This window comes from Equus asinus, chromosome 20 (assembly GCF_041296235.1).
Source record: "Equus asinus isolate D_3611 breed Donkey chromosome 20, EquAss-T2T_v2, whole genome shotgun sequence".
NCBI lineage: Eukaryota > Metazoa > Chordata > Mammalia > Perissodactyla > Equidae > Equus > Equus asinus.
Window position 1 is genome coordinate 69,026,074 of NC_091809.1, and position 12,172 is coordinate 69,038,245.

Below are 12,172 nucleotides of genomic sequence, written 5' to 3' on the forward strand. Positions count from 1 at the left end.
ACTTCCTAGACTATGTGAGTCCATGGTCTCTCTAACAGCTTACTGGAAGACATTGATTTCTTTTCCTCCCCAAAGCCCCAGTACATAGTTGTATATTCTAGTTCTAAGTCCTTCTAGTTCTTCTGTGTGAGCTGCTGCCACAGCATGGCTACTGACAGACGAGTGATGTGGCTCCACTCCCAGGAGCTGAACCCAGGCCACCAAAGTGGAGCACACCAAACTTGAACCACTAGGTGATCAGGGCTGGCTCAAGACATCCATTTCTTGAGTGTAAATGGAGGCATAGGTATAATTAAGACCAGGCCATCTGTCTTAATGCTTGTGAACTAGAAGATAGACAGCATACTTATTCAGAATGCTGTTTCCTGTTTTGCCTGGCTCTTGTGATGTCTACAACCAGTGATTGAAAAAGGCTAGCAGTCTGTAATTGTAGTGTTTTCTCCTTTACTTCCTTCTTCCCTCCCCCAACCCCTCCCTCCTTCCTTCCTCTCTTGCTTGCTTTCTCTTAATGGGTAGTATGGAATAGAATGGAGGATGTTTATTTGATTTTCAGATTTTCCAGACAATTATCTGTTTTAATATTGCCATATGAAAATTCAGTCAGTCCATTAACAATTTCTTACTGGATATCTACTATGTTAAGCACTGAGAAGGATAAAATGAAAGCATAAGATATTTCTTAATTTTGAGAATTTAATGCAACTAGCAGTAGAGAATATTCTCATATTGTTTACAGAACAATTTTCACACATTACAGATAGTTTTTAACAAACATTATTTCATTATAATTATGACATTACCTTATTAATAATGCTATTACTGCCCTAATGAGGCTCAGAGAATCAGGGACCACAGATATTTAATAACTAATGGCGAAAGTAAGGAGTGCAATAAATGTGTAAGCACTGGGTATTATGAGAAGGTGTAACAGGGAAGATTGTAGTCTATCTTGGGAAGATGAGGCTGGCATGGTCACAGGAAGGCTCGAGAAGGAACTGAAGTCAAGATGATTTGTAATTAAGCAAATGGGGTCAAGTTGGAGTGGGGAAACATCCAGACAGAAGAAAGTCCTTGTTCAACAACCAGGAGGTGAGAGTGCATTTCATGTGTTTAGAGAACAGAAAGAAGTCCAATATAGCTAGCGTGGGCATAACAAAGGGGAGACAGCAAAACTTTAAGTGAGTGAAGTCGTCATGGACCAGATCATGAAGAGCAATGGAAATTGTGCAAAGTGTTTTAGATTTTTTCCCTAATGGTAACAGGAAATCATTGAGAGCTTTTGAGCAAAAGAGTGACATAATTTTAAAATATCATGTTGGCTAAAAGGTACAATATATGCTAGTATAATATTTGAGGGCCAGCTGAGCAGAAATCTATTTATTTTGGGTAGAATCTGGTCATTAGACTGGGGACATGGAGGAAGCTAACACTAAGAATTGTTAATATTTCCAACTGGATAATAGAGGAGAAGGAATTCTAAGTAGACGAAACAGCATGTGCAAATGTATGAGAAGAAAGGACATCAGTTCAGTGCTGCTGTCAAGGAATAGGGCTCAGTGTGAGAAGGGATTTCTAATAGATGCCTCTGTTTCTGGGCTTGGCACATGACGATTCCAAGATCATCTGAATTGTAAGATCAACATCTTCATTCACCTCTTGCATTTGTCAGCAGTAGAGTAGCAGTGTGATGTCTTGATCTTGAAGATGGGAGCTACCAGTAACTTTGCTGCAGGAAGCTAAGGAAAATAGGTTGGTGGAATGGGGCAAAATAATAAAATTTTGAGACAGCATAGGAGATAAGGAGAGTTTTAATATCAGACTCAAGATGCCATGGCCATGAAGAAAAGATGATCAATTAGACTACATTAAAATTCAGAATTTATGCCCATCAAAAGATGTCATTAATGAGTGCAAAGGAAAGTCACACAATGGGAAAAGATATTTATAACACGTAAACTGAGAAAAGGCCCACGTTCAGAATACATAAAGAACACTCACAAATCAATAAGGAGAAGAGCCAACCCAATACAAAATGAGCAAGGGACTGCCATCTTTTGTTAAATTAATTCATGTCATTTCTCTATAATGTTCTGTTGTGTGAATTCTCCATAGTTTATCTATTCTAATATTGATAGATTTTTAGGTAATTTCCAGCATTTGGCTAATAATATCCCTATTAACATTCTTGTATACATTTCTTTTGACATAGGTAAACACATTTCTATAGAGTATATACCTAGTAGTGGAACGTCAAAAAAGAAAGTTCCACTGAACATATGAAAAGTTACAAACTTTATTTGCAGTGAGGGAAACAAAAATTAAATCATAATGAGGGGCCAGCCTGGTGGTTTAGTGGTGAATTTCGCACACTCCACTTTGGGAGCCTGGCCTTTGCCAGTTCAGATCCTGGGTGTTGACCTTCACACCACTCATCATGCCATACTCTGGTGGCATCCCACATACAAAAAATAGAAGATTGGCACAGGTATTAGTTTAGAGTGAATCTTCCTCAAGCAAAAAAAAAAGGGAAGATTGACAACAGATATTAGCTCAGGGCAAATCTTCCTCACCAAAAAAAAAAAAAAAAAATTACATCAGAATGAGCTCTCACTCTATACTAAAATGAAAAAGACTCACAATACCATGTAAGAGAAAAGATGTGATGCAAGATAACTGTCACATTCTATTTGTGGGAGTTTAAATGAGTAGAATGATTTTGTGAAAGAGTTTTGCATTATCTACTAAAGTTGAGATTACACATGCCTTTTGCTCCTGGGTGGGGGAGTGATTTGAAGAGGCACAAATGGAGTACTAGAAACATTCTGTTTCTTGACAGTAGTTCCTGTTTACAAAGATATTCATTCTGTCTCAATTCACTGACTTATATCTTTATGTTTTGTGCACACTTCTGAATATGTGTCATACTTAAATAATTTAAAAATATAACGATACTTTGTCTTCCAAAAGCATTCTTTACAGTATGCCACTTATTTGAGTTGCTAGATTACATTTAACTTCTAATTTACAGACAGATGAGCTGGCAAACTGGATCAGAGTTTCCACAGCTGAGGTTTCCTCCATACCAGGATTTCCCTTTGGAAGAAATAATGAAGGAATGCAAAATACTAACAAGGTTTTGAAAATCCTGATAGAAGTTATATATCAATCCTTTTGATGCTACACAAACTAACCTCAAAACATTTAATTTATTTCTCCCTGTGTAGCACGATGTTAGTCAGCTTACATATACTGTATTTATTATTTATTTCAGATATCTTTAATAAAAATCTGAAAATTATTATATTCATTGCTTGGTAGGTAGAATTTTTTCAGAAGTGACTTTCATAGATGCAAATATTGAAAGGAGTTCTTAATGGCGAAAAGACTGTAAATTTGGGGACTGGATGGTCTCTCTAATGCTAAAAATTCCACTATTACTTATTATGAGAGAGACGGTGGGAAAAGAGGCAGAGAAATGCATAGCAACGGTATAGAGTAGTAATAGAAAGACTTTGTTTTCAAGAGACCAGTCACAAAGTGAAGCCAAAAGAAAATCATCTAATTTACAATCGATTTTTCCATGAATATACTTGTTAGGAAACTAAATGCACATCAATTCATTTAGCAAATTCTCTTCTTAAAACAGTAAAATCTACACCTTTTCTGAAATTAAGAAGAGTTCTAAAAACTTTAATGAAAGTTGTACACATTTCATTAAAGCTGTTGCTTAACTTGCACAAAAAATTCCTCCAGGTTAGCACAATGAAACACAAAAGAGCATGCTCAGTAAAAGACAACGCAGAAACAAAGTAACCAAAAGTGAAGAGTTAGACAAAACACTTCTCTTTGTTTTACTCGCCTCTTCAATGGCTTCCCTCGAGTCATCTTGGCTGGTGGCACTGCCTCTCTAGATTAATATTCATACTCTACGAGTGTCTTCCTAGTCTTGCCTTTGTGTGAATGACAGGTGAGTCTGAAAAAGAGAAAGAAACAGTGAGAACAAGGGCAAGAGAGCACAAAAGTGAAGAAAAGACTCGGATTTATTTATTACTGAAAATAGCACATTTTAAACAATTCATCTCTGAACCATCTGAAAATTTCACCAAGTGGATGTCAAATAGAAGCTGATATGCTCCCTGCCCCACTTTTAGAACAATGGTCAACACTTAAGTTTACTCATGATTAAATAACAACATGTATTCATGTGGTGTATCTCTGTGTGCGTTTGTGTGTTTGTAAAAGGTCAATTTATTAGATGGTAAACTCCCAAAGGCTGGGAATCATATCTTTCTCACTCACTGTTTAATCTCCTACAACTCTGGTGACAGCGATTTGCCCATCGTAACTGAGTCTAGTCCAGGGGAATACTGAATTCCAGTTGTTTGTTTCAGGGAAGGATAATTAATAGTTTAAGCATGATTCTGATTATACACTATTTTGAAGGGCTTTGTGCTTCAGTTATATATGCCAGACAAAAAGAAAAAAAATAAAATAAATAAAAAGGTTAAGTTACATGGTTGAGTTTGTGCCAAATGAAACTCAAATAAACTTGCAGAAATCCAAACATTTTAATTTGCTGTTAGCCACCAGCAGATTTAATCAATGCATGCAATCTTAATGAAAATAAGGGTACCTGCGCAACGGATGGAAACAGAGATGTTAATGGTTCTAATTTGCCTGGAATATTAGAGTCAACATTCACAATTTAAATGCACACATAATGCATAGTATTCATATCTGTCTTCATAACATTTATTTCAATCTTAATTAGGTTGAATTGCAAGTTCTTGTTATCTAAATCTAAGTTCAAAACCCTCAAACGTATGATAAACAGTATTTATCAGAGAGCCGTTTCAGAGCACTTTTTACATGTGACACACTGCGCTGGGTACTGGGGCTTTAACATAAATCCATAAGAAATAATTCCTGCCTTGAATAGCCTCACAGGGTGGTTTGGAATACGGACCAAACAACAACAATGACATGAAAATTACAATATCCTTGTGACTAATAGAGTGAGAAATTCTCATTAAACCTCCAGCTTCTTTCGTATGTGTTCTTAACATTATCATGTAATTTTCAAAACATTAAAGACTGAACGATCTGCATATTGTTTTTAGCCTACATTGTTGCTAATGTTTGTTGATGCTCAAAAAATGGTGAAGGATATTGAAACTCAATCTTCTGTTAAGATCAGTTTGCAACATGAGACAAGTTGGTTTAAAGTCAGAGAGATAAATAACATTTTTGAAGGAATCCTCAGTGAGCTATAAAGGAAAAGGAATTAAAGTTCAGAGAACATGGCCAGTGAGCAAATGGTGTGTTTTATTCCCAGATAAAAAATGCTGTAATTACACAGTTATGCTTCATATAGCTCCACATATACATGCCTGCATGCATTTCCTGTTCTCTGAATGGAACACCTATAATCTAATCATGCAAATAATGTACTTATTTCATAGTTTCCTTGATTCATAGACATTGCAAATGTTTCAGTTCGTTAGAAAAGACAATGTACCTCATTTGCAAAGGTGTACTTACGGTAGTTTTCTTTTCACTTGATAGCCATAGAACCCAGCATTATAAAATCGTTAATTTTTTTTTCATTTCCTATTCAGTTTACTATTTAGTTGATCATTTAATTCATCTGAATAATAAAGTGATAACCTAGAGTTCTAGAGTTACATCCAGGGGCTGGCCTGGTGTCTCAGCGGTTGAGTTCACACGCTTCGATTTGGTGGCCTGAGGTTTGCCACTTCGGATCCCAGGCACCAACCTATGCACCCCTTATCAAGCCACACTGTGGCACGCATCCTACATACAAAGCAGAGGAATATGGGCATGGATGTTAGCTCAGGGCTAATCTCCCTAAAAAAAAAAAAGATAGAGTTACATCTAGAAGAGCATGTCCCCTTCTCTACTCACATGAACAAATATAAGTAAAACAAAAAAAATCTACCTCCTGTCCAGATGAGGAGGAAGGAGGACCCTCCTAGCCCAAGCAGAGTTCAAGTGTTGATGTTATTGTTCTGGGGAAGCACAATGCATGGAGAAGGTGTTTGCCGTGGTCCTGGTGGTGAGATCTGCCACCTTGTCCACTCAAGAGAAATACAGAAGTTTTATTAGAGTTTCTAGCATAACAGCAGCATAAACCAAAGTGCATGTCTGAGAACTTCAAAATATCCCAGGGACCACCGAAAAAAATTTTTTAATGTAGTCGTAATTCTTTTGGGGAACAGTCAGCAATTATGGACTGTCCCTCTTCCCAAGGCACAAATAACCCATCAATCTTTCTAAAGGATATTCCTAAGAGCTAATTACTTTGTAAAAGATAAAATATACAGGTCATGCCTACATTTCAACAACTGCAGTATAAGGAAGCTGCCCCATCTTGATTATTAATGAAGGCGCAACAGGCATCATCCATCTAGGGGACTAATCCCCTACACCCATAACTGCTAGACTTTGCTGCTTTCTTTCCATTTCTTTGGATTTCCTCAGAGGATGTCCCTTGGAACCGATTCAAAGCTGGCATCCAGCTACTATCAACTGAATTGCATTTATTGAAGACTCATTTCACACATTTGCAAAATGAAGACTATGAGAAAATGATAAAGGATTTGGGATAAATTAGCCTACTAAAGAGAAGACCTGCTCTTAAAATATTTTCATATTGTTTTTCCTATTTATATATCAATATGTAACATATTAAGAAATTTTGGGTAACTATTGACCAAGGAAAGAAATTACCATTAAAAGGAGGCATTTGTTTGGAGATCTCTTGCTCCAAGAAATGGAAACATTCCCAGGACCTCTATCAACTTACCCTGCTAAAATATTATCTTTCATATGTACCTGATGATCATCTATGTGAATACACTGAGCCCAAATGAAGAGATATTTTCTACATGTATTGACCTCCAATTTGTAACAGTCTCATTCTAATTATTTATAGTTCATATTTAGAAGGCCTGCTCCACATCCCCACTGCATCTTGAATGATGCCTTGCACAGAGCAGTAGACAAGAAGCACTTCTTGAATAATACCTCACTTCTTCTGAAAATGAAAGCAAAAACCTTGATCTCCAGGGTACCAGGCCTTCAACCAGATGAAAAGTGGTTGATTACTACCAATCATATTTTGTCTAAATTGTTCCTAGGATGCTCATCATTGACTGTTATATAGATCTGCTTCTCAGAAAGATTTGTGATCCTTGATCATTCAGAAAACAATTTCACTTTGAATATTCTCCGGTAGTTCCTTTGTTTTCTTCCATATTAACAAGAGTTCAAAGATAATGGTGAGGACCTGCCTTCGATGGATTTGGAGCCAGAACTGCCAGTGGTTGCAGCAAAGGCAGTTCTGTGAGGGTTTGTACCGGCTTTCTTTCATAGGTTGCATGAAACGTGGAGTTTGTTATGAATGTGTTATTTGAGCTGAATGTTATGTGAGCTCAAACCCTCTATGAGCTTTGTCTGTCCTAAGGGTCCCAATAAAAATAAGATGCTGCAAATCATTAAAAGCTTTCTGAAGAATATGTTTTCAAATCTTATCTCAACACATATCAATCAAAACCAGAATATTTTTGTAGTTAGGATTCTAACCTCCTCTTTTGCAACTGTAAAGTTTGGCTTACTAGAACCATTGCTCGTATAGACACGTGAGGGAAGACCTAGAATCTTACTTTTTGGGAAGATCTCAGAAATAAAATCTAGGATACTGAAATCTCAGTTTGGGCTGAGGCATGATTTGGCTTTTGAATATTGCAGTGTTAGATAGATTCTCCTTGTCTAGGCAAGAAAAACACGTTTTCACAGCTAAACTTGGAATTGTGGTGGAGGGTGAGTTTTCTTTGTCTTTCCTTCTTCCCCATAAAATGGCAGGTCTGTCTCTCTTTCTGTTGGAGATTCATGGTTTCATCAATCTCAAAAGAGCCCTGATCTCTGCAGCAAACACTATGTCAAATCCTGCCACATCCTTTGTCTTGTTTGTGGCAGGGGCATGGTAATATGAACTATGCCTTATGGCCTCATTGCATATCTCTGCTCAGCTCCTAATGATGCTGAACAATATATTGAGTAGTCTCTATCAAGAGAGTAACCAAAGACCATCCCCTTCACCCTAAGTAGCAGATGGGATTAATAGGTCTATTAGATCTTAGAATTTGGGGTCTTGGTTCAGTAGCTAAAATGAAATAATTTGCCCTATAGACCCAGTTCCAGCAAAGACTTTAGCAGAGTGCCTTGTAATAAATTGAGCCTCAACCTGCGGTCTCCATACCAGGCCAAGCTTTCTTACCCAATTACCTGTGTTAAGGGACTATTTATAAGCATTGCTGCCTAATCTGTCAAATTCGAGGGTAAAAGATCTCATGCTATTGCCACCTGGACCACTTACCCTCTGAAGCCAGCAGAGGGTCCAAACCAGTCAGCTAGGCAGTTTTACTTGTGCTGCATATATATGATAAGCTATAGTCCAAAAGAATTGCTGATACAGTAGGTTTATGGAATACAATGGAATAGTGGCTGCATAACAACCTGAGGAGTGTGATAGAAACATCGATGATCTAAGGAGCTGTAGACTAGGGTTCTATCCGCAAATAAGCTTTTCAAGAAGAAGCATGGCTAATAAAAAGTAGCTAAGATTTACAACATACTAGGATGCTAAGAACTTCTAGTACATTATTCCAATTAATTCTTACAACAGGCCAATAAGGTGTATGCTGTCACTATCCTCATTTTATAAATGAAAAATATGAACTTTGGTGAAGTCAAATATCTCGCCTAAAGTCATATGTTTTGCAAATAGCAAAGCTTGCTAAGACTTTAGTCTTGATCTCTTTGACTCTGATATCCTCCTACCTGTAATTGCTAGACTTTGGTATTTTTGTTCTCTTTCTTTGCATTGTCTCACAGTGCATGACCCAGAGTCAGTTCAAGACGGCATTCAATTACAATCAATTGGATTGCATTTATCGAAGACTCATTTCAAACAATTGTAACATAAAGCCTAAGGGAAAATGATAAAGGATCTGGAATGATTTCATTCACTGAAGAAAAGTGTGCTCTTAAAATATTCTCCTGTTTGTTTGGTTCTTTTTATACGCTCATAATTTCTCATTCACTTCAAAGAAATGTAACATATTAAGACATTTTACTAAGTTCTTCTTTCTAAGATGACTTTATGATAATGGTCTTCAAATAGACATAGCTTTATTGCCCATCTATTCTCCATTTCCAGTGCTGACAGAACAAAGGGAAATAGACTAAATGCCATGAGACATTTAGATTCCATTTAAGAACCAAGATCTCCTGAAAGTGAAATGTGGAAAAAGTAGATTGGTAGACTGGTAGATTGGTAGAGAGTGATGAGGCAGTAGGTCTTTAAGCACAGGAGTGATCCTTATAAACTCCATGCAGTCAAGCAAAGTGTAGGCACGGGCAACAGGACATTACACATTCCTGTTTGCCTTGTGTTTCTTGGCTCCTATTGCCTTCATGTACATCAGATGAGAAAGAAAATAACTGCATAACTCACTAATCTTTGTTGCATGCCTATTTTGCATCAAACACGTGTTCAGCAAAAGTTAAGCCATGGTGAGCAGGGTAGACTCAGTTCCTGCCCTCATAGAACTTAACAATATAGTGGAACATTCAGATGGAAATAATTCTTCCCCATAAAATTTTGAGATAATGGAAGGAAAAATTCTATTTGAAAAAGACTAAATTATTTAATAGATGATTAAATCTTCATCATATTTTTTAGTTACAGCCAGAATAAATTAAGCTCTTCTTGACTAGCCAATGATATCTTTCCCCTCCCATAAAGAAGCTTCTGTGTCAGTTCAAAGAAAGTTCAACCACATATTGTGGTAGCAAAAGTCATATCATTAGTGTTTGTTTGGAAATCTCTCCAGTTCTGACTTTATAAATGTAAAATGCTATTATACTGGCAAGAGTAGAAAGGGTTTAGCCCATGTCAAAGTAAACTTACCCGCTGACATATTTTTGCCAGGCAAAGACTTATTGCATAAGAGCACACTATTTCAAAAGGTTGCCCTCTGTATAATGCAATCAATATTGTTTAATTAAAGGATGATACTATTGATTCTAATTAACCAAAATTGCTTACCTCATTAGTTTGCAGTTCATATGTGTTCCCAGGGACAGGATGATTTAGTGATTGTAATCCTACTTTCAGTGTACAGGATAGAGATGCTTATTAAAGAAACGCTAGCTCTCGCTCTCTGGTTTCGAGTTGCCTGTGCACTTGTGATGAATGAACAATTTTGTGTATATACATAATTTTAAAATAATAAATTATGTAAGCATTCATCCTAAATGTGCAAACAAGGGATTTTGGAAAATTGAATTATTAAATGCTGGAATCATTTGATTACTAAAATTTGGTACCACCATCAATGCTAGACTCTAATATATTTTTGAATGGATATTTTTCATTCTAAATGATCTGTCAAATACCCTGTTTATGTTTCTGTAGCCTGCTATTTGTTAAGCACAGACTATTAGATGTATATTGGATCTAATTTGTCTGTTGCCGGGACTATATATAGGGACATGTTTAGGTAATAAAACACAAGTGTCTTGTTTTTAATCAGTCAGATATAAGCTGATAGTGATGGTTAAGTGCTGGGAAAAAAGACAATACAACATTTCTGTCGGTCATTTGAGGGTTCTGTACAAGAGGCCTTCCTGAGATGGTAGAAATGTGGAAATGAGGGAGACGGGAAGTATTAGCATGCACTGAACATCTACTTTCTACCAGAAATGGTACTTAGCACTTTGTGATCATGATCTCATTTAAATCTCACAAGATTCAGGATTAGGAGGTGCAATTAGCTCCATTTTGAGTACATAAAAGAAAAGCTTAAGGTATGGAGCTTAAGTAACTTGCCCAAAATTGTATGGATATTAAATTGTGATTTTTAACTATATCTTGTTGACTCTGGACAACTGCTTTCCTTTTTCTTTTAGGACACTGGCATTCAAAACAAGCTTAAAAGAAAACGGCTCAGCCTTTCAAATCTGGCCAAGAACAAGAAAAGCAAATAGCACTAGAAATATCCTTGCATATGGAAATACACTTAAGCCATTTAATCTAAAATAAGGAACTAGACAGGAATGCCTAGTATTACCATTAACATTATTAAGGACTAGTATGCTAGGCACTTTTAAAAATGTTTTACATATTTTAATTCATTTATTCCTCATATAGACTTTATAAAGTGGATATTATCATTATCATCATTTTAAGGAAGAAAAAACTGAGACAAAGTAAAGTGGTTTATTTTTACTGATATATTTTATACTTAGAAAATCAAGAGATTCTAGTTCAAAGTTATTTGAATTAATAAAGAAATTTCCAATGTGACTGGGCACAAGGAAAATATATAAAAAATAAAGCTGTTTTTCATTTAAGTAAAAACCAAGAAAAAAGACATGAAAAAAATCCATTCACAATAATAACAAGGACTATACAAATTTAAGAATAAATGAAATGAGAAAGATACAGGAAGGGAATTAAATAATTTTATTGAAAAACAGTAAAACAATGGTTTATGTTTTTGAATGGGAATATTTTAAATGTCAATTCTCTCAAAAATTAATATACGAACATAGTTATCTGCCAAGTAGTACACAGCGGATTCTTTGAGGGAGATGCATTATCTTTGAACTAGATAAAATGATTTTAAAATTCATGTCAAAGAATAAATGCTCCAGAACAACCAAGGAAATTATAAAAGGCAGAAAGGAGAAATGGGAGGTGATTTGCTTGCCTAGTACAGGAAAATTCTATAAATGCATCATAGTCAAATTAATCATATTTATTAGCGTGAGAATCAGCAAAGCAACAACAGTAACAACAACAAAAAAATACAAAATAATGTAACAAAATGGAGACTCCGGGAATAAATCTGATATATTTGAGTATTTTGTGTATGATTGAGTTATTATTTCAACTCAATGGGAAAATGATGGCTTGTTTAAGAAACAATTGTCCATTGGAAAAATAAAATCATATCCCTATTTCACTCCATGTACAAACCTAACTTCTAAGTAAATTATACATTTCCTTCTACTACAGTCATATACATAATGACTATGTTAGAAGAAAATCTGAGACCACATGCACCACCTAATATTGGAAGTG

General features: G+C 35.9%; 1 long non-coding RNA gene across 1 annotated transcript in view; it reads right to left on the minus strand.

Moving 5' to 3' along the window:
- Positions 1 to 681: 681 nt before the first annotated feature.
- The window catches only part of LOC139041119 (uncharacterized), a 39,163-nt gene continuing 27,672 nt past the window's right edge, over positions 682 to 12,172 (minus strand). Inside the window, exons 4-5 of the long non-coding RNA XR_011495765.1 lie at positions 5,960 to 6,098; positions 682 to 3,973 (exon numbers count right to left, since the gene is read on the minus strand). This is a non-coding gene — a long non-coding RNA (uncharacterized lncRNA). The remainder of the gene's footprint in view (positions 3,974 to 5,959; positions 6,099 to 12,172) is intronic.